The sequence below is a fragment of the Lissotriton vulgaris genome, chromosome 3_1 (genome assembly GCF_964263255.1).
Source record: "Lissotriton vulgaris chromosome 3_1, aLisVul1.2, whole genome shotgun sequence".
In the NCBI taxonomy this organism is placed as follows: domain Eukaryota; kingdom Metazoa; phylum Chordata; class Amphibia; order Caudata; family Salamandridae; genus Lissotriton; species Lissotriton vulgaris.
Window position 1 is genome coordinate 170,348,403 of NC_141689.1, and position 26,818 is coordinate 170,375,220.

Consider the following 26,818-nt stretch of genomic DNA (forward strand, 5'->3'; position numbering starts at 1 on the left):
CAGGCGGAGAGGAATCTAAAAGTGGACGAATAGAAGAGTAAGAAGAGGAAATCTCAGAAGAAAAAGGAAGGGATTGAAGATATTGAAGAAGAGCAGGAAGTAACAGATCATATTGTTTTCTAAAGGAAACAGGAAGAAGGAATTGAGATTGAAGGTCTGTAAAAGAAAGAGGAATGTTATGAGAAAGAAGTTGGGAGATCCAAGATAAACCCTTGGATTGCCAGGATTTCCAATAAAAAGAACGATTCTTAACGTGAAGTAACTTATTATACCAGATAGAGTGGGACGACAAAGAAGTGAGATAGGGATAAGAAGAGGGCAAAAGGGGGGTTAAGAGACGACGGGAATGAGCAATGACAGGAGATTTCAAAAAAGAAACGTTGGCAGAAAAAGCAAGAATCTCTAAAAAAGTAAATGGGGAGATGAGAGATTTCTCAAGAGTGAACCAGACAGGAGAGTAAGTGGGACTATCTGTAGATAACCAGCGAGAGGCTTGTTTAAGGATGAAAGAGTGGTGGTATGTCTTAAAGTTAGGAAATTTAAGACCTCCAGATTGTTTATCTTTTTTGAGGGAAGACAAGGCGATCCGAGGGGGCTTATTTTTCCAAAGAAATTTTACCAAAAGTGAATGTAGCCGTTTAAAATAGTAACAGGGTATGCGAACGGGAATCATGGATAGTAAGTATAAGATGACAGGGGCCAACATCATTTTAATGGAGTCTAAACGACCCCACCATGAAAGAAAAAGGGGATGCCATCTAGTAATAGAATCATTCAGTTTCTTTGTAATATAATCAAAATTAGCCTTCAAAGTGTCTGATATGGAAGGGGAAAACCATAACCCTAAATATTTTACTTTAGTTGACTGCCAAGAAAAACTAGTGTGATCAAAATAATGGCGCTGACACAAAACATTAGGAGGTAAAACTTCACATTTGTCACGATTGAGACGATATCCCGAAACCTGTGAAAAGGCGTCAACTTGGAGCAAGAAGGCAGGAAGAGTGGACTCAGGGTTAGAGCAATAGAAAAGAATATCGTCTGCATAAACCGACAATTTAACTTGATGGGGACCAAGATTAAAACCAGTGATTTGGGCATCTAGCCGGAGTTTGGTAAGAAAAGGTTCTAAAGCCACAATAAAAAATAAAGGAGATAAGGGACAACCTTGCCGAACACCTCTGGAGAGGGAGAAATAATCAGAAATTTTCCCATTAGCAAAAATAGAAGTTCTAGGGCCAGAATACAAAAGGGAGATGAGGGAAATCAATTTAGGTGAAAAGCCAATCCAAGTGAGGGCATGAAACATAAAGTTCCAACTGATCCTGTCGAAGGCCTTTTCAGCATCTAATGTGATGGCCGCAAGTGGGTATGTGAGGGAAGAAGCTTTACTAAGGACATTAAAGAAAACTCTAGAATTGTCAGAGGACAAACGTCCCTTCACAAAACCTAATTGTTCAGGACCTATGAGTTCGGGTAAAACGGAATCAATACGCAGGGCGAGTAATTTAGCAAAAATCTTATAATCCGTATTAACAAGTGAAATGGGGCGGTAGTTTTTACAAAAAGAAGGATCTTTATTATCTTTGGGGATGAGGCAGATCATAGCATCTTGAAAAGTACCTTGGGAAGAACCATTCACAATAAAAGAATTAAATTAAACAAGCATGTGTGGAAGAAGAAATTTCGAAAAATGATCATAGAATTCAATAGAGAAGCCATCACGGCCAGGAGCCTTACCACGTTTTAAAACTGAGACTGCGTGGGTTATTTCCTGAAGGGAAATATCCGCTTCAAGTGAGGCAAAATCAACATGGGAGGAAGGAGGAGGAGGGATAGAATGAAAGTAAGAGGTTAAATCAGAGGGAAGCAGAAAGGACTCAGGGGTGTAAAGATCTTTGTAAAAAGAGACAAATTGTGGCAAAATGTCATCATTCTTAAAATGAGATGTACCAGAAGAATCAATTATGGAGGAAATTCGAGTCCTATCACGGTGTGTTTTCAAATAATTAGCTAAAAGTTTACCCATTTTACTTTGGCCGCCATAATAGCGAGCGCTACTTTTTAAGAGATAAGAAGCAGCAGCGTTCGTAGATAATTTATTGAAGGCGACCTTAGCAGTAATAAGTTCTTTTAAAGAGGTGTCTGAGAAGGAGTGAAAGTAGGCGTGTTCTAACTGTTTAATTTGAGTCAAAAGTTGGGAGGATTGTTTCTCAAACATCTTTTTCTTCTGAGAGACGTAATTAATGATAAAACCTCTAGCGGTTGCTTTGAGAGTCCCAAATAATGGTTGGAGAAGAGTCCGGGGTGGAATTGAGAACAAAAAAATCTGCAATAAAAGAACTGAATTGACCAGAGAATTTAGGGTCTGCAAGAAGGGAATTGTTAAAACGCCATCTGCCAGAAGGGGAGAAAAAGGGACTAGATCAAAGTCAACAAAAACTGGGGCATGATCAGAGATAAGGATAGAGCCTATTTCTGAAGAAATCGTGCACTGGGTTAAGGATTTACTGTGAAAAAGATAATCAATGCGGGATTGAGTCTTATGGGGAGGGGAAAAGTAACTAAATTCCTGGAGATCAGGGTGGCAAAGTCTCCATATGTCAACTAAGGACTTACGACGGGTGGCCGAGGTAAATTGATTGTGCATTTTAGAGTGAACAAATTTAACAGGGGATTTTCTATCAAGAATGGGATCATGGATTTGATTACAATCACCACCAAAAATGATATAATCATCATCAAGGGAAACCAACTTATCAGAAATAAACGCCCACAAAAAGCGTTATCAACAGTAACTGGAGCATAAACATTAAAGATAACCAAAGGTACATTGTCAATTAGTAATTTAATAAGTACCCAACGACCATCAGAATCTGATTCTTGATGAATAACAGAAACTGTGAATTTTTTATGAACTAAGAGAACCACCCCATTCTTTTTCCCTAGAGCTTGGGAAAAGAAAACATTACCAACCCAGAGTCTCGTTAACTTAGAAGCTTCAACATCAGAGAGATGGGTCTCTTGAAACATAGCAATATCCGTTTTTAGGTTAGACAGGTGAGATAACACTCGCTGTCTTTTAATAGGATTATTTAATCCTTTAACATTCCACAAGGTAAGTCTGAATGTAACAAGATAAAATAGTACAGCAATACATAAAGCATACAATATAATAAAACGACCAGAACATCAAAGAACAGTACACAGACAAAATATTGAGTTTTAAATTTCGATATACAATTATATCGAAGTTTAAATATCGATGAAACATAATAAAGAAGGTAAGTAATATCGACAGTCTTAATATCGATATTAGTAATTTCCAAGTTTTAAATATCGATGTCAATAATATCGAAATAAATAATTTCGATGTTACTAATATCGATTTTTAAATAAATTTTGTGTATATTATATTGTATTTATTATGTTTTATTATTTATTTTTAATGTAATTTAATTAAATATTGTCTTTTAGTACTGTAGCGGGTTGTGGGTTTATAGGGGAATAGGGTGGGAAGTAATTTAATTGTGTTAAATTAATTATTAATTAGTAGGAATTATTAATTAATTAATTGAGACTTATTTTTTAATTAATTTTAATTAATTGGTTAATTGATAAATATGTTCTTTAGCGGGTTATGGGTTTATAGGGGAATAGGGTGGGAAGTAATTTATTTATGTTAAATTAATTATTAATTAGTAGGAATTACTAATTAATTAATTGAGAATTATTTGTAAATAATTTTAATTAATTGATTAATTGATAAATATGTTCTGTAGCAGGTTATGGGTTTATAGGGGAATAGGGTGGGAAGTAATATAATAATGTTTAAATAATTAATAATTAGTAGGAATCATACATTAATTAAAAATATTTGGTAATTATATTTAATTATTTTGGTAATTATTTTTAATTAATTGATAAATATGTTCTGTAGCGGGTTATGGGTTTATAGGGGAATAGGGTGGGTAGTAATTTCATTATGTAGAATTAGTTATTAATTAGTAGGAAGCATACATTTATTTTTATTAATTGGTAAATAAATTTAATTAATTGGTAATTAGTTTTAAATAATTAATTAATTGATAGATGTAATTTATAAGTATGTAATTTAAACCCCCTACGCTATCCAACACTTTCCCTACTGTTGCACTCTCTGGAGTTGGAATAGTAATTGTTACCCCTATGCTATCCAACACTTTCCCTACTGTTGCACTCTCTGGAGTGGGAATAGTAATTTTTACCCCTACGCTATCCAACACTTTCCCTACTGTTGCACTCTATGGAGTTGGAATAGTAATTGTTTCCCCTACGCTATCCAACACTTTCCCTACTGTTGCATTCTCTGGAGTGGGAATAGTAATTTTTACCCCTACGCTATCCAACACTTTCCCTACTGTTGCACTCTCTGGAGTTGGAATAGTAATTGTTACCCCTACGCTATCCAACACTTTCCCTACTGTTGCACTCTCTGGAGTGGGAATAGTATTTGTTACCCCTACGCTATCCAACACTTTCCCTACTGTTGCACTCTCTGGAATTGGAATAGTAATTGTTACCCCTACGCTATCCAACACTTTCCCTACTGTTGCACTCTCTGGAGTTGGAATAGTAATTTTTAATCCTACGCTATCCAACACTTTCCCTACTGTTGCACTCTCTGGAGTTGGAATAGTAATTGTTACCCCTACGCTATCCAACACTTTCCCTACTGTTGCACTCTCTGGAGTTGGAATAGTAATTTTTAACCCTACGCTATCCAACACTTTCCCTACTGTTGCACTCTCTGGAGTTGGAATAGTAATTTTTAATCCTACGCTATCCAACACTTTCCCTACTGTTGCACTCTCTGGAGTAGGAATAGTAATTGTTACCCCGACGCTATCCAACATTTTCCCTACTGTTCCACTCTCTGGAGTGGGAATAGTAATTTTTACCCCTACGTATCCAAAACTTTCCCTACTGTTGCACTCTCTGGAGTTGGAATAGTAATAGTTACCCCTACGCTATCCAACACTTTCCCTACTGTTGCACTCTCTGGAGTTGGAATAGTAATTTTTAACCCTACGCTATCCAACACTTTCCCTACTGTTGCAATCTCTGGAGTGGGAATAGTAATTGTTACCGCTACGCTATCCAACACTTTCCCTACTGTCGCACTTTCTGGAGTGGGAATAGTAATTTTTACTCATACGCTATCTAAAATGTATTTAGCTTTTTTATTAGTATTATGTTGTTATTAATTGTTATTTATGTGAATATTTTATGTAAATAAATGTATTAGTAATTTATTACATTTTTATTTGTTTTTAAGTTATGACAATAATTAATTTAGAGTTATTATTAATGAAAAATATATTATGTATTATATATTTATTAATATTAATTTGTATTACATTATGTATTAATTTTAAATATTATAGTACATTTTTAAATATGTTTATTTCATTTATAAGTATTATTTTGTTAATATTACATTTTATTATTATATTTAAAAAAAACGATATTTTACAAAAAACGATGTTTTTGTCATTCTATATTTTATTTTCGATATATATTTGTACTTACCTTGTTAGGGATAGGATTCCTATATTTTTGACTTCGATATTTTTGTTCCGATATTTTTGTATATCGATATTTGTGTTATTGATATATTGCCAGACATTCCAAACAACATATCAGGTAAAAAACATTGAAATGATAAAGCAAAGAGGTAGAGGAAGAAGTAAAGCAAAGATAGAGAGAAAGTAAGGAGAAGAAGAATGCAGGAAGAACAAGAAAAGAAATAAGAAGAAAGGGGGACCATTGAAGAAAACAAGATAGAACATAAAGAGGATAGACAAGGAAAGAAGTAAAAACTTACAGAAACTGTAGATCAAACGGAGGGAGGGAGGATGGGAGGCCATACGAGGGAATGACGCTTATCCGAACTCACGGAGGAGAGGCGAGGAGGGAAACAGCACCAAACGAGCCAGTAATGAACAATAGGAGACGTAGGAGAAGTGGATAGACGACCTGTGAAAAGAAGAAATATGTTAATAATATAGAGAAGAGAATAATAGCTAGAAAAAATAGAACTAGAAAGCATGGAAAAAGGAAGATCTCAGGGAGAGGAAATGCAGAAATAGAAACTAGAAGAGGAAGATAGAATCAAGAAGATGAATTGCAAACAACAATAAAAGACAAGGAGGAAGTGATATGCACATCCCAGAACAAAGCGAAAAAGCCATAAACAGATGACAAAAATGTAACAAAAGCTAAAACATATTATGGAGCAGCAGATGAAGATGCAGTATCCATGGAATCAGCATTGAAGGAATAAAGAAAGCTCTTGAGTTTTAGTGGATCTTCATAGGAAATAGTCTTAATATTGACAGTAACTCTAAAGAGACATGGGTGATAGAGACCATATCTAGCACCAATGGAGCGTAACTGGGGTCTCAATGCCAAAAATTCCTTACGATGATCTGCAGTTGATTTAGCATAGTCTTGAACAAAAAAACAATGTATTTCCAGACCAAGTAATTTTCTTCAATGCCCTAGCGGCTGCTAGGACTCTCAATAGATCAGTGTATTCGAGAAAGTAGAGAATCACTCCCCCGGGTCTACTCATGGAAGGAGCAGATGTATGGTGTGGCAAAGAACCCAGTCGATGCGCTCTCTGGATGTTTAGCGGAGGACCTTCCGGAAGATTCAAAACTTTAGGTAAGAAGGACTTGAAGAAAGAAATTGGATCCGATCCTTCTGAATTTTCCACCAGGCCATGAATACGAAGGTTGTTACGACGGTTTCTATTTTCCAAATTTTCAATTTGTTTGTGTAGGCTGGAGACTTGAGAGCAGAGGGAGTCCATTTTGGAGGCAGAGGCATTCAAAGAGTCAACATTTTGTTCCAACGTTGTAACACGACTTTCCACAGTCAACCATTTGTTAGACAGTTCTTGAAGAGTAGAAGTGGTTTCTTGGAGAGTGGCAGTAGTTTCCTCAACAAAGGGGCATAAAGCCCTGATTTCCTCAAGGAGCAAATCCATGGGGACTGAAGAGGTTGATGTAGGAGGAGAAGGTGGGTCCTTCTTTAGTCTCTTGGAGGAAGCTTTGCCACCTAGAGGAGATGGATTATTTGCTGATGTAGAGGCCTTCTTAGGAGAGGCAGATTGAGAAGAGGAGGTGTTTGATTCTTCCATGGATAAGCACTGATAATGTGAGCTTGTGTGAATCAGGAATTTATGAGCAGTGGCCTTAACATGAGAAGCCTCCTTGAGCAGTTTACCCATAAGTAAAGCCCAGTAAGTGGGAGGAATAAAAACAGTGCCTCGTCGGAAGTATCCGCAGAAAAGAAAGATACCAGAGTATCAATAAAAATAGGGTCTTGACAATGAATAGACCCTCTGCAGGTCAATAGAAATAAATTGTTAGCGCCAAAAGACAGAAAGCAAAAGCAGTAACTCCAAATCTTGCCAGGAAACTGCGCAGGTATAGGTCAACTGAAAGGGTCACATTCAGATAAGATAGGTGCAGAGGACGTGCAGACAAAGGCATATAGAACATCAAGGTGCAGAGAAAAAATCTATCGTGGCGTAAAGTGAGGGCTTCTGAAACATGAGGAAACACATATTCCTGAGAGAGATTATGAAAGCAACGAAGATAACTTCATCTCCAACCAGTAGAATAGTTTCTCTCAAATATGGTAACCAAAGATGCCTGAAAACCTCTTGCAGAAAATATACAGGAAGTGAATAGTATATTCATGTAAGTATGAAAGAAAAAATGTTGGACTCTGAAGAGATTGAAAAGCAGCACTTCAAAATGGCGGCCATGGGCGAAGAACACTGTAAAACACCATCAGTAGTCGAGTAGCTTGCATCCAAGAGAGCTTCAAAGAGGCAAATAACAATGCAGTAAGTATGCAGGAAAGAAGCCAGCTGAGCTGAGAGGAGAGCAGCTACATCGATATAAAGAGAGGTGTGAGAGGCGCCGTTCCGAGTTTCACAAAATGGCGGCCGCTAGCAACTCAGAGCCGCGTTAGCATGAAAGTCTCGAGCAAAAGCTAGGAAAGTGTTCCTCAGAGGTTCCGATGCATAATCCTCTGGTGTGGGCTCAAAGCGCAAGGCGAAGAGGCATTTCCAGTCCGTTTCCGCTCCCGCTGTCGCCGGAGAGCTACGGACGTGCAGCCATTCACGTCGGGCGCAAGCCACGCCCCTCAGCCTTTGACAATGTTAACCAAGCAAGACTGAGGAAAAATGTGGCGCTCTGGGGAATCCCTCTCTTGAACCTCCTAATACATCTCCACACCAACACATGGATACCAGTAAAATTAGGAAACGGCACCCATCTCTTGAGGCGCATACCAACTACCAAAGGGCTTAAACAGGGATGTGTGCTTGCACCAACACTGTTCAATCTGTACACAGCAAATATGACTTCAGTAATCGGCACCAGCGAAGTGCACGTACCATGACTCAGTAGCAGAGCCATCTCCAGTTTCTTGTATGCTGACGATGTTGTCCTGGTAAGCCTTACTCAAGAAGGCTTATAACGCCTCCTAAACAAAATGCACAAGTATGCAGTGAAAAATAACCTAGAAGTGAACATCAATATAACAAAAACCCTGACAATCAACCGCAAACGACAGCTTCACACTTGGTACAACCCCAAATTGTGAACACCTCTGCCTACAAATACTTAGGGGTAACCATCAATGAGGGTGGCCAATTCGCCATCTTACTTGAGGCTATCAGGAGGAAGGGATGGCAATAGCAACAACAGTAAGGCAGTTAAAAACAAAACTTACAGGGCCTATCTTTTCTCCTCTGCTCCGGGTAGCACATGCTAAAATTCTACCCTCCATCACCTATGGCAGTGAAGCAATGAGGGACAGGGATGCAAAAATGTTGGATTCCACCATTGCCAGGGCCTATAGAGGTATGTTTAACCTTCCAACTTACACCTCACCTACTCAGAGTCGACGGGAGTTCTGCCTAACCAAACAACTTCTGGCAAGGCAAGGTTTCTACATAATGTGGTGGCAAAAAACCAAAAACTCTCCCAGAATACACTGAACCACCAGCCCTGCCAAGAACTTTGCAATATATCGAACTCGCCGGCCAGAAAGTATGTGGAGGACTCACGTGCCACTACCGGGCTAGCCGATCTATGGGAAACTCAAACTACCCATTCGCTCTTTAAGCAAGTAGTAAAAAAGGTAGTCAAGAAAATCTCCCTTGTCAAATACAAAGCTGCCTTTGCCCGCAGGAGCCATGCATAGACGATACTGAATGGCTACAAATCACTTGGGTCTCAGGCATACTTCAATTTGGGGTATTCCAGGAAGACCAAAGAACAATTCTTAAAATACAGGCTAGAAATCTTGCCATCCATTCTGCACCTCCAACCCTGGGTGAGGGAGAAAAGTGGCAACACACGCAGACAATGTGGGACCGGTACTGAGGACACGGAATACCTTATCTGCTCCTGCTCTAAATTAAGGGAGAAAAGGGTAGGATTACTCAAAGCGCACTTTAACGAACGAGGGATTCAAACTCGGAGACAGGCTGTGATTGCATGCTTCGACTCAAAGGACCCGCAGCTAAATGGGAAGCTTGTGATATTTCTGTCACTAGTAGAAGCTAAGCAAGGGAGTGCAGTGCTCCGTTCAAATGCAAAAGCCGCATCAATTGGAAACTTTTAGCACAGACATTTGAACCTCTTGAGAAGAAGCCGAGCAAGGTGCTTCCACAATAGAGACTTTTAAGCTTTTAGAAATGTATTTCTCTTGTCTTAATAAGTATGTATTTCTTAACGTGTAATTTTGTAATGGTTTTAATTTATAAAATTGAATAATTTACGTTACTTTACTTTAAGTCAACATGGGCAAATAGATTATATAAATATACTTTTTGTATATTCCCCTCGGTGTCACTGGAAATGCATTTGCTAACACATAATACATCAGGAATACTTTGGGTGTTCCAGGGTTGGTATACTATCCCGAGTAGGTGGAACTCACAACTAATTGTTGGGACAGGGAAAGGTCCCCTGCTTGGCTCGGGAGTGTGTGTGCCACTGTCTGAAATTCATCATAACCAGATGTAGTTTTTTTTACCCCATCTCAGTACACATACCAATTGTGCATGTTTGCTACAGGCATCTTTGTAACATGGATTGAGACCCAGAGAATGTGCACCTGCCCTATCGAGCTACCGCCAGCTCACTGGTGTATAGAGAATTGACATTATTGGCTGCAATAGTGTTTACATGTTCATGCCAGGGTAAATCATCTACTGGTATCTCCCACTACTATTAAATTGGCCTGCTAGTTTCTAGCAGTTGGGTCTTTCACCATCCATGTGGGACATGGATGTCCTATGTGTATATCTTTCTGTATTGAGGATGCAACAGAACAAGAGACAACAAGAAGGGATATGAAGGAGTTGAGTTGGAATGAGTTGAACATCTCTAATCCAGCACTAGGGAAAGACTTGTACCACCCAGGCCAGGGTACTTGAAGTGACCACACAGCGACAATGGTGTGTGGGTAGGAGGTCCTGAGGAACTCGTGTCTAGTTGTGTTCTATTGCAAGAGCGAAGAACAAGAAACCAAAAAGTGCTAAGAACGCTGACCATAATCCACGGATCCTTTGAAAGACACACCAAGAGAGCAGGAGCAGTACAGCAATGAGAGGCTTGCACCAAAACCTAAGTGCTTGCCATTACATGAGGGGTGAGCACCTTACTTATTTGGATGGTGGGTTTTTTGTCTGGAGCTGAGGAAGAGTCCAAGAAGAAAGATTCGATGAGCTGCGAGCACTGCATTTCTACAGGTGCATTTTCGACTGGTGCTGGCACTGCCTGTGTTGGGCGGTACCATCACCACAAAGAGCGGCATTGAATTGTCTGAGAATACAGATGTTGACTCCATCTGCGAACTAACGAGTCAATGCAAAAGTTCTGTGCATACCCAGGAGAGCATAGGAGAATGAAATTTCACACAATACTGGCCAACGACCAAATCAATTTTCCCCAGAGACCACCCATGCTCCAACCCTTGCATGGAATGCCCCATTGACTGATGGCAAACCGTTGCACTATAGACACCAAAGAGAGTATCCCATGGGACTTGTCCAAACTATTTCCCCAGTAATCACAAAAAGTTGTCAGTACACCCAATATCATTTTGATATAATCTGTAATAGTATGTGTAGTATGGAATTCTGTTTTCTGAGTAAATTACTAATTTTGAATGACTAAGGGCCATATGTAGGTAGGTCGCTTGCGTTCTCAAAACCCTAAATTCGCAGAATTTCGGGTGTTTGCGAACGCAAAAGTGTGTGACGCGATGCAGGTAAGTAATGTCCCATGCTAAATTGCTAAACGCAAAATTTGCGATTAGCAATTTTGCTTATATTGGATTATGTGATGAAATCTGCGAATTCGTAAACTGTGTGTCAGTACTAGCGAAAATCGCAAATTCCGTCACGCAAATTGTGAATGCGCAATTTCCCATGTAGGTAAAAGTAGCAAATATCGAATTCTCAAAAATCGCAATTTTGCACTTCTCTATTACCACTAACTCCGGCCAGGTGGTAATCAGGTGCAAACTATTTTAAGTGGCCCATAATGCAACAGTGGCTTCTCACAATGGCTGGGCTCTATGTTATATCCAGAAGGCAGCGTATCGGAGAGACAGAAGAGAGAAGGACACGGCAGGAGAGGATCTACAGGACACGCATCACACTCTTCCAACGCACTGAGGAAGACATCCATGTGCACAACAGGCTGCATCCAGAAAGTATCCTGGAGCTGATAGAGGAACTGACACCCATGCTGGAGCACCCCACATACAGGGCACACACCATTCCCACACACATACAGGTGTTGTGCTAGCGTCGGGGAGTTTTCAGGGGGTAATTGCCACAGTAGGAGGGGTGTCCCAGAGTGCACTATTGCGCTTTTTTCGTGCATTCCTCAATGCCATGATGCAGAGGATGCATCACCACATCAAACTCCCAGACACCCAGCAGTAACTGGACCAAACTAAACAGGATTTTTATCAAATTGCCCAATTCCCCCACGTGATTGGCTACGTAGACAGAACACATGTCGCACTGTCCCCCCCATCACACAATGAGTATGTTTTTAGAAACAGAAAATCGTCCCATTCTTTAAACATCCAGGTAGTCTGCAATGCCAAACATGTCATCACAGACATAGTTGCAAAATTTCCAGGAAGCACTCATGATTCCTTCATTTTTAGACACTGTGGTTTACATCGCAGACTTACAAATGGCGATTTTGGAGAGGGATACTTGCTAGGTAATTCAATGGCACACACAAACAGTAGTATGAAATGTTTCTATTTGCAGTATGTCGCTCAACATCTACATACTTCTTCCCTGCAGGAGACACTGCATATGTTGTGAGGGACTACATCCTCACACCCTACCTTAATCCAACCACAGCTGCTGAGCGGAGATACAACACTGCCCACAGAGCCACAAGAGCCACCATTGAGAGGACCTTTGGAATCCTCAAAAGCCGTTTCCGCTGCCTCCACAAGAGTGGAGGTACTCTACAGTACAGCCCGGAGATGTTTTGCAAGATAGTGGTGGCCTGCGCTATGCTACACAATATTGCTACCAAGAAGGGCACCCCAGTGGACCTGACAGAGTCTGACACATCCGAGGAGGAGGAACCAGCCCCCCAATGCAGACGCGCAGGAGGAGCTGGAGCAGCTGCTGGGCGCCTGAGACGTGATAACATCACACAGAACTACTTCTAGGTGAGATAAAAGACCACAATGACCAATGTTGATGTTCAAAAAATATGTTTACTTCCTGAAATGCAGGATATGCAAAGTCACACAGTGTGACTGTAAGTCTTTAATTAGCACATGTTAATGTCCTCACAGTGCCAAAATATCATTGACGTAGGTAGTCCTCATGGCATGTGTTGCCTCACAACATGCCATTGTGCATGCCGCCCCTTCACCTCCGGCGTGCACACCCTGATGCACCTCCTTCAGCCTGTGCAGTGGTTTCAGTGTGGTTGTCCACACCTCTCTGCAGGAATAGGTGGAGTAGGTGTGCTCCTGCTGGATTGGACATCTGTGTCTAGGCTCCCTGGGGTTACAATCCCCCCAGTGACAGCAGCCCGCAGTTGGTTAAGTGCATGGCTTACCTGCACCAGGCTCTTGGCAACATCCTGGCAGCAGTGTGCCATCTCATGTTGCATGCTTACAGTTCTTCGAGCAAGCATAGATATGACTGTGGATTGCCGGCTGACAGCCCTTGTAAACTGGTCCAGGCGTGTCTAAAACCGACGTTGTTCCCTGTGCCGGGCCTGCCTATCAATCCTAGCTTCACTCAGATTAGCCTCTGAGGCTTTTGCTATTGCTGTTACACCAAGTCTCGTCTCCGACATGTGGCGGTTGTGTTGTGCCAGCTGACGCTGTATTGATGATATTCCTTTACTTTGCAGGCGCTGCACACGCAACATGTTGCCCTCCAGCCCTGCGAATACAGAATCTGTAACTGACGAGGCATTGCAGATGTTGGCCCGTGCCCTCTGTCTGGCACCACTGCCAGTTGTGTTTGTAGGGCATGTTGGTGATCTGCCCTGAGTTGTGTTTGGACTAGCTGCAGCCTGAGTGTCATCTTCTGCATCTGTGGACCCGGATGGCATTGGTATCAGTGCAGGTACAATTCTGCGCTGTTTGCTTTGTGCTGAAGGTGTTGCACCCTGGCTCTCCTGCCCTGGCTGGTCCTCTGCTGTAGCTGTCTCCCCATTGCTGCCACAGTGTCCTGTGTTGTTGGTCCATCTGCCAAACAATAGCACACATGAGTTGTGTGTCAAATTAAAAATATTTTTATTTTCAATAAAGTTTTTGAAACTACAGGTTACATGGGACTACATTTCCCATTATGCGTCACTGAGTGATCCACAAAACATGGACCGGATTCCTAATCATGCATGGGGATTTTGGGGTCTGAGTGGGATGCTTGGGGAGATAGGCATGCATCTTACCTTCTGTGGTGTCTCTGGTGTCAGAGCTGTCAAGGTCAGCCACGCCCGTCACTGCCTCAGGCATGAGGGTGCCCTCCACCAACTCCTCCAGGGGCGTCGGATCTGGTGTAGTGGAGGTCCCACCTCCAGTTGCCTTAGCTTCTGCCAATCTTTTGGCCACCCTCTCCTTCGATCTTTGGCTCATATCGTACCACCTCTTCCGTAGGTCCTCGGTAGTATGATGGGTTACGCCTATGGCGTTTACCTTTTCTTGCATGTCTGACCATATTTTTCTTTTTCTGGCTTCAGGCACACGAAGTGAAGCTTTACCATACAGGAGGTCATGTTGCCTCACTACCTCCTCTGTCAATACCTCCAGCTCCCTCTCAGAAAATTTCTGTTTTCTTTTCCTGCACTGTTTATCAGCCTGCTTGTCCCCACCCTGCTTTTCAGCACCCTGGGATTCCATTTTTCAAAGTTTGGTGCCAGCAGCAATTCCACACTCCCTCCTCTATGTCTCTCAGACAGCTACTGACTCTGGAACAGGTGCAGGCAATCAGGTGCAGCATGGGAACTCACACTTCCTGGTTGTGATGTCATCATTCTGCACCTGAATTTTTCTTTCCCGGTTTTGCGATTCCTTATTAGCGAATTCGCTATTAAGGAATCGCTATTTGGGTAATTGCACATAAATTCTGTGAATTTTTGGGAATTGCTAAATATTAGCGATTTTTTACCTACATCCGGTTTTGCAATTCCGAAAGTGCGATTCGCAGAAAATCGCATTTTTCGAATCGCAAAAATGGATTTACCTACATATGCCCCTAAGTCTTAGCTGGACATTGAGGTGTTGATTGATATTTTCAGTTCTGAGCCTATAACCTGATCACACCTCCTTGAGGAAGCCTTGTTGTGTCTAACTATGCTACCCTGAGGGTCGAGTGCTAAGCGTTGTACTTGGCTCATTAGTAAGTTTAAGCCCCAGGACATCAATAGAAAAAGTCTCTGACACAGTCTGAGTCCATTAACCCATGTCTTCCCTTGGGCTCCTCAAATGTTATGTTATGTTATGTTATGTTATATGTTGTTTTATATAGCGCACGGCTACTCAAAAGAGTGTCCCGGCGCTTTTATTTGAGAACCTATAGCAGAATAAACACAACTCAGTAATGTAAAAACAGATCCAGGAAACAGAGAAACAGGGAAGAAGTCTAAAGAGCAAAAAGCCAGGTTTTAAGGCCCTTCCTGAAGGTTAGCAGATTAGTGGCGCCGCGTAAGGCCAAGGGCAAAGTGTTCCACAGCTGCGGCGCCAGCAGGCTAAAGGAGCGGCCTCCAATGTGAGCCTTTTTTATCCGCGGAACCACCGCAAGAAACAGAGATTCAGATCTTAATGATCTAGCCGGGCGATAAAATGCAAGTCTCCTTTGGAGATACTTTGCTCCCACAGCATGGAGAGCCTTAAAGGCCAAGGTCAAGGCCTTATATGGCCTTGACCTTGGCCAAATATGTTCCCAACGTGAGATTTTGTGATACTAAGAAACTCTTGGCAGGTGCATTCACACCCAAGATACAGTCAGAAATGTATTGCTCTCAAGGGCACCAGAAAATCTCTGACCTAATTGAGAATATAAGGGAAACTCACAAACAATAGTGAAGTTGTATCGAAGCGTATGGAGTGTAGGGAAAGGGGTTTGTCCATGGAGTGAATATTTCTCTACGGAACAAAAGAATACCATTTTAAAAGCCCAACGTCTACAAAGTTTGCTGGCTGTGTAACTGTACGTAGATACGTAAAAAGTGGTCAGAGTCTATTGCTTTACAAAAACATCAAATGTCTCACATCAATATTACCAATTATAAATTATCAACAGTCCATCCATGTAGTGCAACATTTATTTAAGCACATTTTTAACTGGATACTTAGTATCATTCAATAAGTACCAGAAATTGTCGAGTCAAGATAAACATATAAAAAAGCATGTCAATTACTTCATTGAATCAAAAAAACATTTAAGGACACAAGTATCAATTACATGCATAGCAAATCTTCATATGCAAAAATTATTCACATATATTATCTGCATTGTGACATATCGACGCGCTCATAGTGATGAAGAAAAGGAGGTAGTTAGATGGGATGGGTGTGGTGTGGTAGAGGTGGGGACTGGGTAAAGGTTGTTGTGACCATAAAACAATCACAGTGAAATTCAGTGCGGCCTTTACAGTCTGATTTAGATCAGTAGTTCCAAGAAGCTCTTTATCATAGGATCTGTATTAATCCATTAGTTTCTCCTATGGTTAGAGGGAAGGTGTGGTCTGGTCTACGTTTCGACCCCCGGTTTAAGGGTTGGTTGAAGCCTCATGCTGGGGTCTTCTTCAGGACATAGAAAGGACAGGAGCGCTTTGCGTAAGGCAGTTCTGTGGCCCTTATGATTGGACCATCCTCGGTTCCTATGTAGAAGAATATGACTGGGACGTCGTTACTTTCCAATCAGCATTTCTAGAGATTTCAGGCTTGTCATGTGTCCAGCGATGGCCTTTAGGGGTTGTGCGAGTAATCACGCAGCCCTCAGGGTTCTCAACTCCGCTGAGAAGTGTGTGTATCCATCTCTCATATTCGACTGCCGAGCGTGTCGATATGTCACAATGCAGATAATATATGTGAATCATTTTTGCTTAAATAAATTTTGCACTACATGGATGGACTGTTGATAATTTATAATTGGTAATATTGATGTGAGACATTTGATGTTTTTGTAAAGCAATAGACTCTGACCACTTTTTACGTATCTAAGAACTGGTCTGAGCAGGCGTTAGGTTTTGGAGAAATTCGCGCTTAGCGCAAATATTTCCATCGCTACGCCTGCGTTGATAATAGGGGTTAGCGACGTTAGCGACTGCTTTCAGTCGCTAACACGTTGGGTACGCCCACTTTGCATGTCATTAGCGATAAATATCACTGACATGCAAAGCGGGCCCCAAACCACTAGCTATCGCCTACAAGCTGTTGCTAACTGCTGTTAGCGACAGCTTGCTAATAGGGCGATAAAATTATCGCCGCTTAGCAGCCGAAAACGGCTGCTAAAGCGACGATAATCTCATATCGCCAGCCTTGGTAATATGCCCTTTACTTTCTATGTATTGTCTATCAGGACCAACATTTACCACATCTTCTCCGCTTATACTTCTGAAATAAGTCAGCACATATGGGAACCGAGATAGGGTCACTGCTACAAGACCGAGATAGACTTGAACGGATCAGCCCCATACGTTGCAGACAGGCAGAGGATATGCTGTAGAAAATCAGAAACCTTACTTGAAACCAATTTAGGGATGGGCATGGATGTTGATAAGGACCATTAGTTTGTTTGGGACTAATACATCAGCAAGTAAACCTGACAATCAAAGCGCAGAAATAAATCTAGACATTCATTAATGATCAAATTGTGTTACGGTCAACTCAGCCCTCTGTCCTTCTAGGTGAAGGAGACGAGTAACAAGATAAATTGAGTGTACATGTTCTCTTTAAGGTTCTATTAATTAAAGGGCTCTCTGCAGATGCAATTGTTGTTTTTATTTTTTCAATAATATTGCTTACATTCATGCAGGTGTTTTTCCATTTACTCAGATCACAAAGGCCTATCCATCAATGCATTAGTGAATAATTGTCACCTCCATGAAACCTGAGCTATTAAAGGGTAAATGATCGACAGCTTCCTCGTCAGACAATTAAGAGCTTCAAAACAATCTTCTGGTGTTTTTATAGATATGAAGAATGCTCGCAGGGAGAATCAAAAAGCACTTCATGATGTGACATTGAAAGTGTTCCTATTTCCCTTCTCCACATACTAAACCTTTCCAGATAGTTGTATTATATCATATCGAGGTCGATAATATCAATATAGAAAAGTAGTTTCTTATTATTCTTAATTAACAAAACTACTGACTTATCTTACATTGCGAGGGAGTTATTAGGTTAATGTAGTTTCTGCAAAATTTATAATGCAATATTATGCAAGCAATATAGTGGTGGTATGCCATCCATCCTCCTCAAATCTGCATTGAAGTGACCCCTTCATCTTATCACCTCTTGCAGGGCCCTGTTTTCCTTCTGGGTTCCTTATTCTGAATGGTGCTCAGGTGAAGGAAGGTAGGTAGTTTAATTACCAACAGAACAAATAGAAAAGCAACCCCTTGCACTATTTTTACGGCGGAAAGCAAATGGCAATAGTGTAGTCTCCTGTGATTGGATAATCTGGATAGGGAATTAAAGAGGGACCGTGAATTTGAGCCAAGTAGGCTTATTCTTGAGATCAAGGATGGGTTATCTGTTGTTGATTCAGTGCTTAATTTGTGCCGGTGTCTGGAGTTGCTGAATACAGGACTCATCTTTTTATACTGCGGTTCACATTAATCAAGCCTTGCGTTGTCCTCACATTAGTCAAGCCTTTGCGTTGTCCTTGCAGCCTGTAAGGTGACACAAGGCAAACAAAAGGGCTTCCGTAATATTTAAACATCTAGTCAAGAGGCAATTTATTCTACCTTGTGTGACTTTTACAGAAACGTAATGCAACACATCTGCTTGTGTTGTTGTGTTGCGTTATGTTACATTTCAACTTGGAGGTTCTTTTGTAACATTCCCAGATTTACTAAAGGTATTGAACCTTGGCATACGTCAAAATGCTATGCCTACCCCAGTGAGTCGTACTGAGGAGAAATATCTTAATTTCTACTTGTTACTTCCTCTTTTCAAATATGCTGAATTCTGTAGCTCACATAGAAAGAGGAAAATGCCCCTAAGGATTGTTCGCTGCACAAAAACAAATCCTGCCTGCAACGCATGCCATTTGCCCTGTGTTGGTGCTAGTCAGCACATTGTGCTCCAGCGCAAGCAGAGAGCAGAAATTCTACATATATTTGTAAATATGGAGCATTTCTTCTTTCTCACTTTTATGCAACTCCGCACAGCAACTTTGCTTGTTGCACTGCGTTGCGTGGAAGATTAGTAAGCATGCCCCTGGAACGTATGCCATGCCTTTGACCCAAAGCAAGAGAGAGTGGGAAAAAAAGGGAGAGAGAATGAGAAAAGAAAGCAGTTTGACCCTGTCTTTATGTAAAATCAAATTAAGTAAATCTATTGGGTATAAAATGTATTAATATAGTTGGTATGAAGTAGGCTATTTAGGGAGGGTGACAATTATGTCATTGCTGAGGTATTTTAGGAGCAGGATGCCACAAAAACATTTGCCAACCATATCAAATTAACAACTGGCAATTTCTCCAAAGGGGCTTCTGTGGCAGCAACATTTTGCAGAATGTTCGAAGGTGCAAGACCAGAGGAGTGAGAAAGTTGGAGGGACAGGAAGGGTTGCCAGTGATTTATTCGGGAGCTTGCACCACTGCAGATTTAAACAGGGAAGGCAGGTGCCAGAGGTGCGGGAGTAGTTGAAAAGAAACCTTTGGGTTCTAGACCTGTCTCTTTGAAATAACCTGCCCCTGAAATTGTACAAGGCTATTTCACATGCAGCACCTTGACAAGATTCGAATATCCCTGTCTTCTGCTTCCTTTCTCTCTACCTTTCCCTCGCTGAGCTAGGACCTTAACTCGTTTGACGCTCATGAGGAGCTCAGCTCGTCATGAGGCACAGTGATGCTGTGCTCATGACGAGCTGAGCTCAACATAATCGCCGCGGAACGCCCACACGGGGATAATTCCCCTCCTGTGCGGGGCATTCCATTGAGTGGGCGGAGTCATGCCGAGCTGAGCTCGTCATGAGCACAGCTCCACTGTGCAGCATGATGAGCTGTGCTCGTCACGAGCACCGTGGTGCCGCGCGCGGCCCGTCCCCCCGCACGGGTGGGGGAATTAGTCCCACGGGGAAGGGGCTAATGCCTATGAGTGAAAAAAACTGTTGACAGATAATAAATAAATGAGATTCTGGATATGATGTTAAGAGGTTCAATGGCCCGGGGGTTGAACAGGCCAGGTGGTGCACAATATGGCTGGCTGTTCAACTTATTAAAGATTCCATCTCATAGCAGACCACCATTTCCAAAATACAGGAGATTGCTAGCTAACCCACTACTTGGCAACACATGCCAGTGCGCTAAGGAGCGACAAAAGCATAATAGGAACACTTTTAGAGGGACCTTGTACTACCTACCTAATCACCTCTTGCAGGACCCTGTTCTCTTTTTGGGTTCCTTTTCTGGCTGGAGCTCAGTTGAAGAAAAGGTAGGCCACATAATTAGAAACGTTTGACCAATTTGGAAAGTGAGTACTACAAATCATTAAGTGGCTTAAAATGCTGCATTGTAACTGGCAAATTTAAGCAGAGAGAGTGACTGGTGACAAAGCATTTTAGAGAGCGCGACTGGTGACAATGTAATGCAGAGGGCATGCCTCTGGCAATGCAGAGAGCGTGACTGGTGACAATGCAGAGAGTGTGACTGGTGATAATGCAATGCAGAGGGTGTGAATGGTGACAATGCAGAGAGTGTGACTGGTGATAAAAGCAATGCAGATGGTGTGACTGGTGACAATGCAATGCAGAGGGTGTGAATGGTGACAATGCAGAGGGTGTGAATGGTGATAATGCAATGCATAGGGTGTGAATGGTGACAATGCAGAGGGTGTGACTGGTGATAATGCAATGAAGAGGGTGTGACTGGTGACAATGTAGAAGGTGTGACTGCTGATAATGCAATGAAGAGGGTGTGACTGGTGAAAATGCAATGCAGAGGGTGTGAATGGTGACAATGCAGAGGGTGTGAATGGTGATAATGCAATGCAGATGGTGTGAATGGTGACAATGCAGAGGGTGTGACTGGTGATAATGCAATGCAGAGGGTGTGACTGGTGACAATGCAATGCAGAGGGTGTGACTGGTGATAATGCAATGCAGAGGGTGTGAATGGTGACAATGCAATGCAGAGGGTGTCACCGGTGCTAATGCAATGCAGAGGGTGTGAATGGTGATAATGCAATGCAGAGGGTGTGAATGGTGACAATGCAGAGGGTGTGAATGGTGATAATGCAATGCAGAGGGTGTGACTGGTGATAATGCAACATTGAGGGTGTGACTAGTGACAATGCAACATTGAGGGTGTGAATGGTGACAATGCAGAGGGTGTGACTGGTGATAATGCAATGCATAGGGTGTGAATGGTGACAATGCAGAGGGTGTGACTGGTGATAATGCAATGAAGAGGGTGTGACTGGTGACAATGCAGAGGGTGTGACTGCTGATGATGCAATGAAGAGGGTGTGACTGGTGACAATGCAATGCAGAGGGTGTGAATGGTGACAATGCAGAGGGTGTGACTGGTGATAATGCAATGCATAGGGTGTGAATGGTGACAATGCAGAGGGTGTGACTGGTGATAATGCAATGAAGAGGGTGTGACTGGTGACAATGCAGAGGGTGTGACTGCTGATAATGCAATGAAGAGGGTGTGACTGGTGACAATGCAATGCAGAGGGTGTGAATGGTGACAATGCAGAGGGTGTGAATGGTGACAATGCAATGCAGAGGGTGTGAATGGTGACAATGCAGAGGGTGTGAATGGTGATAATGCAATGCAGAGGGTGTGACTGGTGATATTGCAATGAAGAGGGTGTGACTGGTGACAATGCAATGCAGAGGGTGTGACTGGTGATAATGCAATGCAGAGGGTGTGAATTGTGACAATGAAATGCAGAGGGTGTGACCGGTGACAATGCAATGCAGAGGGTGTGAATGATGACAACGCAGAGGGTGTGAATGGTGATAATGCAATGCAGAGGGTGTGAATGGTGACAATGCAGAGGGTGTGAATGGTGATAATGCAATGCAGAGGGTGTGAATGGTGATAATGCAATGCAGAGGGTGTGACTGGTGATAATGCAACATTGAGGGTGTGACTAGTGACAATGCAACATTGAGGGTGTGAATGGTGACAATGCAGAGGGTGTGACTGGTGATAATGCAATGCAGAGGGTGTGAATGGTGGCAATGCAGAGAGTGTGAAAGGTGATAAAAGCAATGCAGAGGGTGTGACAGGTGACAAAGCAATGCAGAGGGTGTGAATGGTGACAATGCAGAGGGTTTGAATGGTGATAATGCAATGCATAAGGTGTGAATGGTGAGAATGCAGAGGGTGTGACTGGTGATAATGCAATGAAGAGGGTGTGACTGGTGACAATGCAATGCAGAGGGTGTGAATGGTGACTGGTGATAAAAGCAATGCAGAGGGTGTGACTGGTGACAATGCAATGCAGAGGGTGTGAATGGTGATAATGCAATGCATAGGGTGTGAATGGTGACGATGCAGAGGGTGTGACTGGTGATAATGCAATGAAGAGGGTGTGCCTGGTGACAATACAGAGGTTTGACTGCTGATAATACAATGAAGAGGGTGTGACTGGTGACAATGCAATGCAGAGGGTGTGAATGGTGACAATGCAGAGGGTGTGAATGGTGACAATGCAATGCAGAGGGTGTGAATGGTGACAATGCAGAGGGTGTGAATGGTGATAATGCATTGCAGAGGGTGTGACTGGTGATATTGCAATGCAGAGGGTATGACTGGTGACAAGGCAATGCAGAGGGTGTGACTGGTGATAATGCAATGCAGAGGGTGTGAATGGTGACAATGCAATGCAGAGGGTGTCACCGGTGCTAATGCAATGCAGAGGGTGTAAATCGTGACAATACAATGCAGAGTTTGTCACCGGTGCTAATGCAATGCAGAGGGTTTGACCGGTGACAATGCAATGCAGAGGGTGTGAATGGTGACAATGCAGAGGGTTTGAATGGTGATAATGCAATGCATAGGGTGTGAATGGTGACAATGCAGAGGGTGTGAATGGTGATAATGCATTGCAGAGGGTGTGACTGGTGACAATGCAATGCAGAGGGTGTCACCGGTGCTAATGCAATGCAGAGGGTGTGAATGGTGACAATACAATGCAGAGTTTGTCACTGGTGCTAATGCAATGCAGAGGGTGTCACCGGTGCTAATGCAATGCAGAGGGTGTGACCGGTGACAATGCAATGCAGAGGGTGTGAATGGTGACAATGCAGAGGGTTTGAATGGTGATAATGCAATGCACAGGGTGTGAATGGTGAGAATGCAGAGGGTGTGATTGGTGATAATGCAATGAAGAGGGTGTGAATGGTGACAATGCAATGCAGAGGGTGTGAATGGGGACAATGCAGAGGGTGTGAATGGTGATAATTCAATGCAGAGGGTGTGACTGGTGACAATGCAATACAGAGGGTGTGACTGGTGATAATGCAATGCAGAGGGTGTGAATGGTGATAATGCATTGCAGAGGGTGTGACTGGTGACAATGCAATACAGAGGGTGTGACTGGTGATAATGCAATGCAGAGGGTGTGAATGGTGACAATGCAATGCAGAGGGTGTCACTGGTGCTAATGCAATGCAGAGGGTGTCACCGGTGCTAATGCAATGCAGAGGGTTTGACCGGTGACAATGCAATGCAGAGGGTGTGAATGGTGGCAATGCAATGCAGAGGGTGTGACTGGTTATAATGCAATGCAGAGGGTGTGAATGGTGACAATGCAGAGGGTGTGAATGGTGATAATGCATTGCAGAGGGTGTGACTGGTGATATTGCAATGCAGAGGGTGTGACTGGTGACAATGCAATGCAGAGGGTGTCACCGGTGCTAATGCAATGCAGAGGGTGTGAATGGTGACAATACAATGCAGAGTTTGTCACTGGTGCTAATGCAATGCAGAGGGTGTCACCGGTGCTAATGCAATGCAGAGGGTGTGACCGGTGACAATGCAATGCAGAGGGTGTGAATGGTGACAATGCAGAGGGTTTGAATGGTGATAATGCAATGCACAGGGTGTGAATGGTGAGAATGCAGAGGGTGTGATTGGTGATAATGCAATGAAGAGGGTGTGAATGGTGACAATGCAATGCAGAGGGTGTGAATGGGGACAATGCAGAGGGTGTGAATGGTGATAATGCAATGCAGAGGGTGTGACTGGTGATATTGCAATGCAGAGGGTGTGAATGGTGGCAATGCAATGCAGAGGGTGTGACTGGTTATAATGCAATGCAGAGGGTGTGAATGGTGACAATGCAATGCAGAGTTTGTCACCGGTGCTAATACAATGCAGAGGGTGTCACCGGTGCTAATGCAATGCAGAGGGTGTGACCGGTGTCAATGCAATGCAGAGGGTGTGAATAGTGACAATGCAGAGGGTGTGAATGGTGATAATGCAATGCAGAGGGTGTGACTGGTGATAATGCAAAGCAGAGGGTGTGGCAGGGACAATGCAGAGGGTGTGACTGGTGATAATGCAACATTGAGGGTGTGACTGGTGATAATGCAACATTGAGGGTGTTAATGGTGACAATGCAGAGGGTGTGACTGGTGATAATGCAATGCAGAGGGTGTGACTGGTGACAATGCAGAGAGTGTGACTGGTGATAATGCAGTGCAGAGGGTGTGACTAGTGACAATGCAGAGGGTGTGAATGGTAACATTGCAGTGCAGAGAGCGATACTGGAGAAAATGCAGTTCAGAGGGTGTGACCGATGGTAATGCAATGCAGAGGGTGTGACCGATGACAATGCAATGCAGAGGGTGTGACTGGTGATAATGCAATGCAGAGGGTGTGACCGATGACAATGCAATGCAGAGGGTGTGACTGGTGGTAATGCAATGCAGAGGGTGTGACCGGTGACAATGCAATGCAGAGGGTGTGACTGGTAACAAAACAATGCATAAAGCTTAACTTGTGACACTGCAATGCAGAGAGCAAGACTGGTGGCAATGCAGTTAAAACCCATAGTTTCAGAGAAATTTCTGTCTTTTTCACCGGCCGGCTTGAAGCTTTACCAATAATATTGTCATTTCGAGTCACCACGAACATGCTACACGTGTGCCTTCCTGCCATGTTCTCAATCCACCCTGAAGCACCTGAAACATGGGCATATGCAGAAGATGCAAATTCCCACCACCAACTTTGTCCAACAAATCCAGGCTTTGAAGATGATGAGAAAATCCTGAGTTTGAAATTTAAATATCGACTGCATCTGTGAAAATGAAAGCAGCATTTGCTCTCCAGACAGTTTCCTGAGCCACTGGAGGCCTGATTCATGTCAAGGAGGATCCCCCCCCCCCTCCCACCCTCTCTCCCCATTAAGGAGTGTGTGCTGAGTATTTCCTGATTCTGTACAGGTGCTGCAATGTTCGACAAATGTCATAACGGCCATTTAGCAATTTACATTTATCCCGATTATAATAGCTTGATGCAGTAAATCTGAATAGGCAGCCAGCAGGATTATTTATAGACACTTGACATGGCCAGAGTCATTTAGCCATCCCCCTCCCTGGGGTAGGCTGAAAACATTTATATATTCACATCCACATCCCACCCTAACCCCTGTTCCATGAGAATTTAAGATTTCTGACTGCCCTTTGCGACTTTCTGCAGTCCCGGATACAGCTTGTGCTCCGCATACAATTTACTAAAAAGGTTTTAGGGGCTTAAATAGACTAGAGTGGAACATATACAAACACCTGGCACAACTTTTTAACAACAGCACACCAGCCCTGAATGCCAATGAGAAGTCGGTCCAATGTTTCATCATATTATTACACAGCTGGAGCCAGGGGTGCATAATTGAGCTAACAAAACTCCCAATATCTGCAGTGCTGCTGGCGCATAAATACAGAGCAGTTACTAATAAACAGCAGTCTGAGGTCCCAGTATCACAAAAGGTTATAATAAGTTTATTTATAAACAAATCTGACCCTAAAAGCAGGAGACTGTCTTTCGATGACTTGAATAACTAAACGATCATCGTCTGCAGCCATTTCATTTACAACTAGGTAAAAGATTTAAGGTAACATGAGCCCTTGGCAATACTGCTGGGAAAGAACAAAGGTGTAAAGGGTAATCCATGGTGCACAGCCTTAGCTATGTGAAAATGATCAGAAATAGCACTCATTGCCACCCTACCGGCGACACACATAGATATGGGTTGTTTCTGCAAAGGTCACTACTTTGTGGTGCAGTACGCTGGGAGTGCCTTCACAGTACATGAATTTACACCTGTTGTGTGTGTGTATGTGTGTGCGTGTATATATACATATTACCTACTGGCAGTCGCCAGTAGGTAGTTATAGTTAGGACAAAGTTTCCATAGGAAGAGCATTTTTTGTTTTGCTTATAACTTTGGCGTCGTTTGATGAACCTTTATGAAATTTTCCAAACAAATTCTTTGTTCATATCAGCTACTATGTTTAAAGTTTGGGAGTAGTTCGTCAAGGGGGGGTCCGAAAAAAAGGGGGTCCCAAAACGTGCTTTCTTCATGTTAATTTTCATAGAAAACTTTAGACAAGGCTACAGGTCGAGGCGTTACGAGCAGGAGCTTGTTGCTTATTGGCTGCGAGCTGTTGCAACTAGGAAGTGTTGGCAGCCATTTTGTGATTCCGTTGAAACGAGTAAGGGGAAAAAAGGGTGAAAAGAGTAGTAAATAGGAGGATAGGAGCACTGTAACCTCTGTGAGGGACTGCAAAGCAAAGTAGTCACTCCTACTGGTCTGAAAGTGCGGGTTTGCTGATATGAGATGCTGCTACACTCGGGTATGAAACCAAGAGCCTAAACTGTGAGCTCATTGCTGTAAAGTGATGTGCTCTGGTCTTTGTAGCATACATGTGCAAGTAGTGTTGGTAGGCGTTTATATCATTTAGGGAGTGGGAAGCGAACTACTGACCCCTACTGTGCGTTTATATCACACCGAAAGTGGGAGGCGAAGTACTCACGCCTTCCGGTGTGAAGACTCG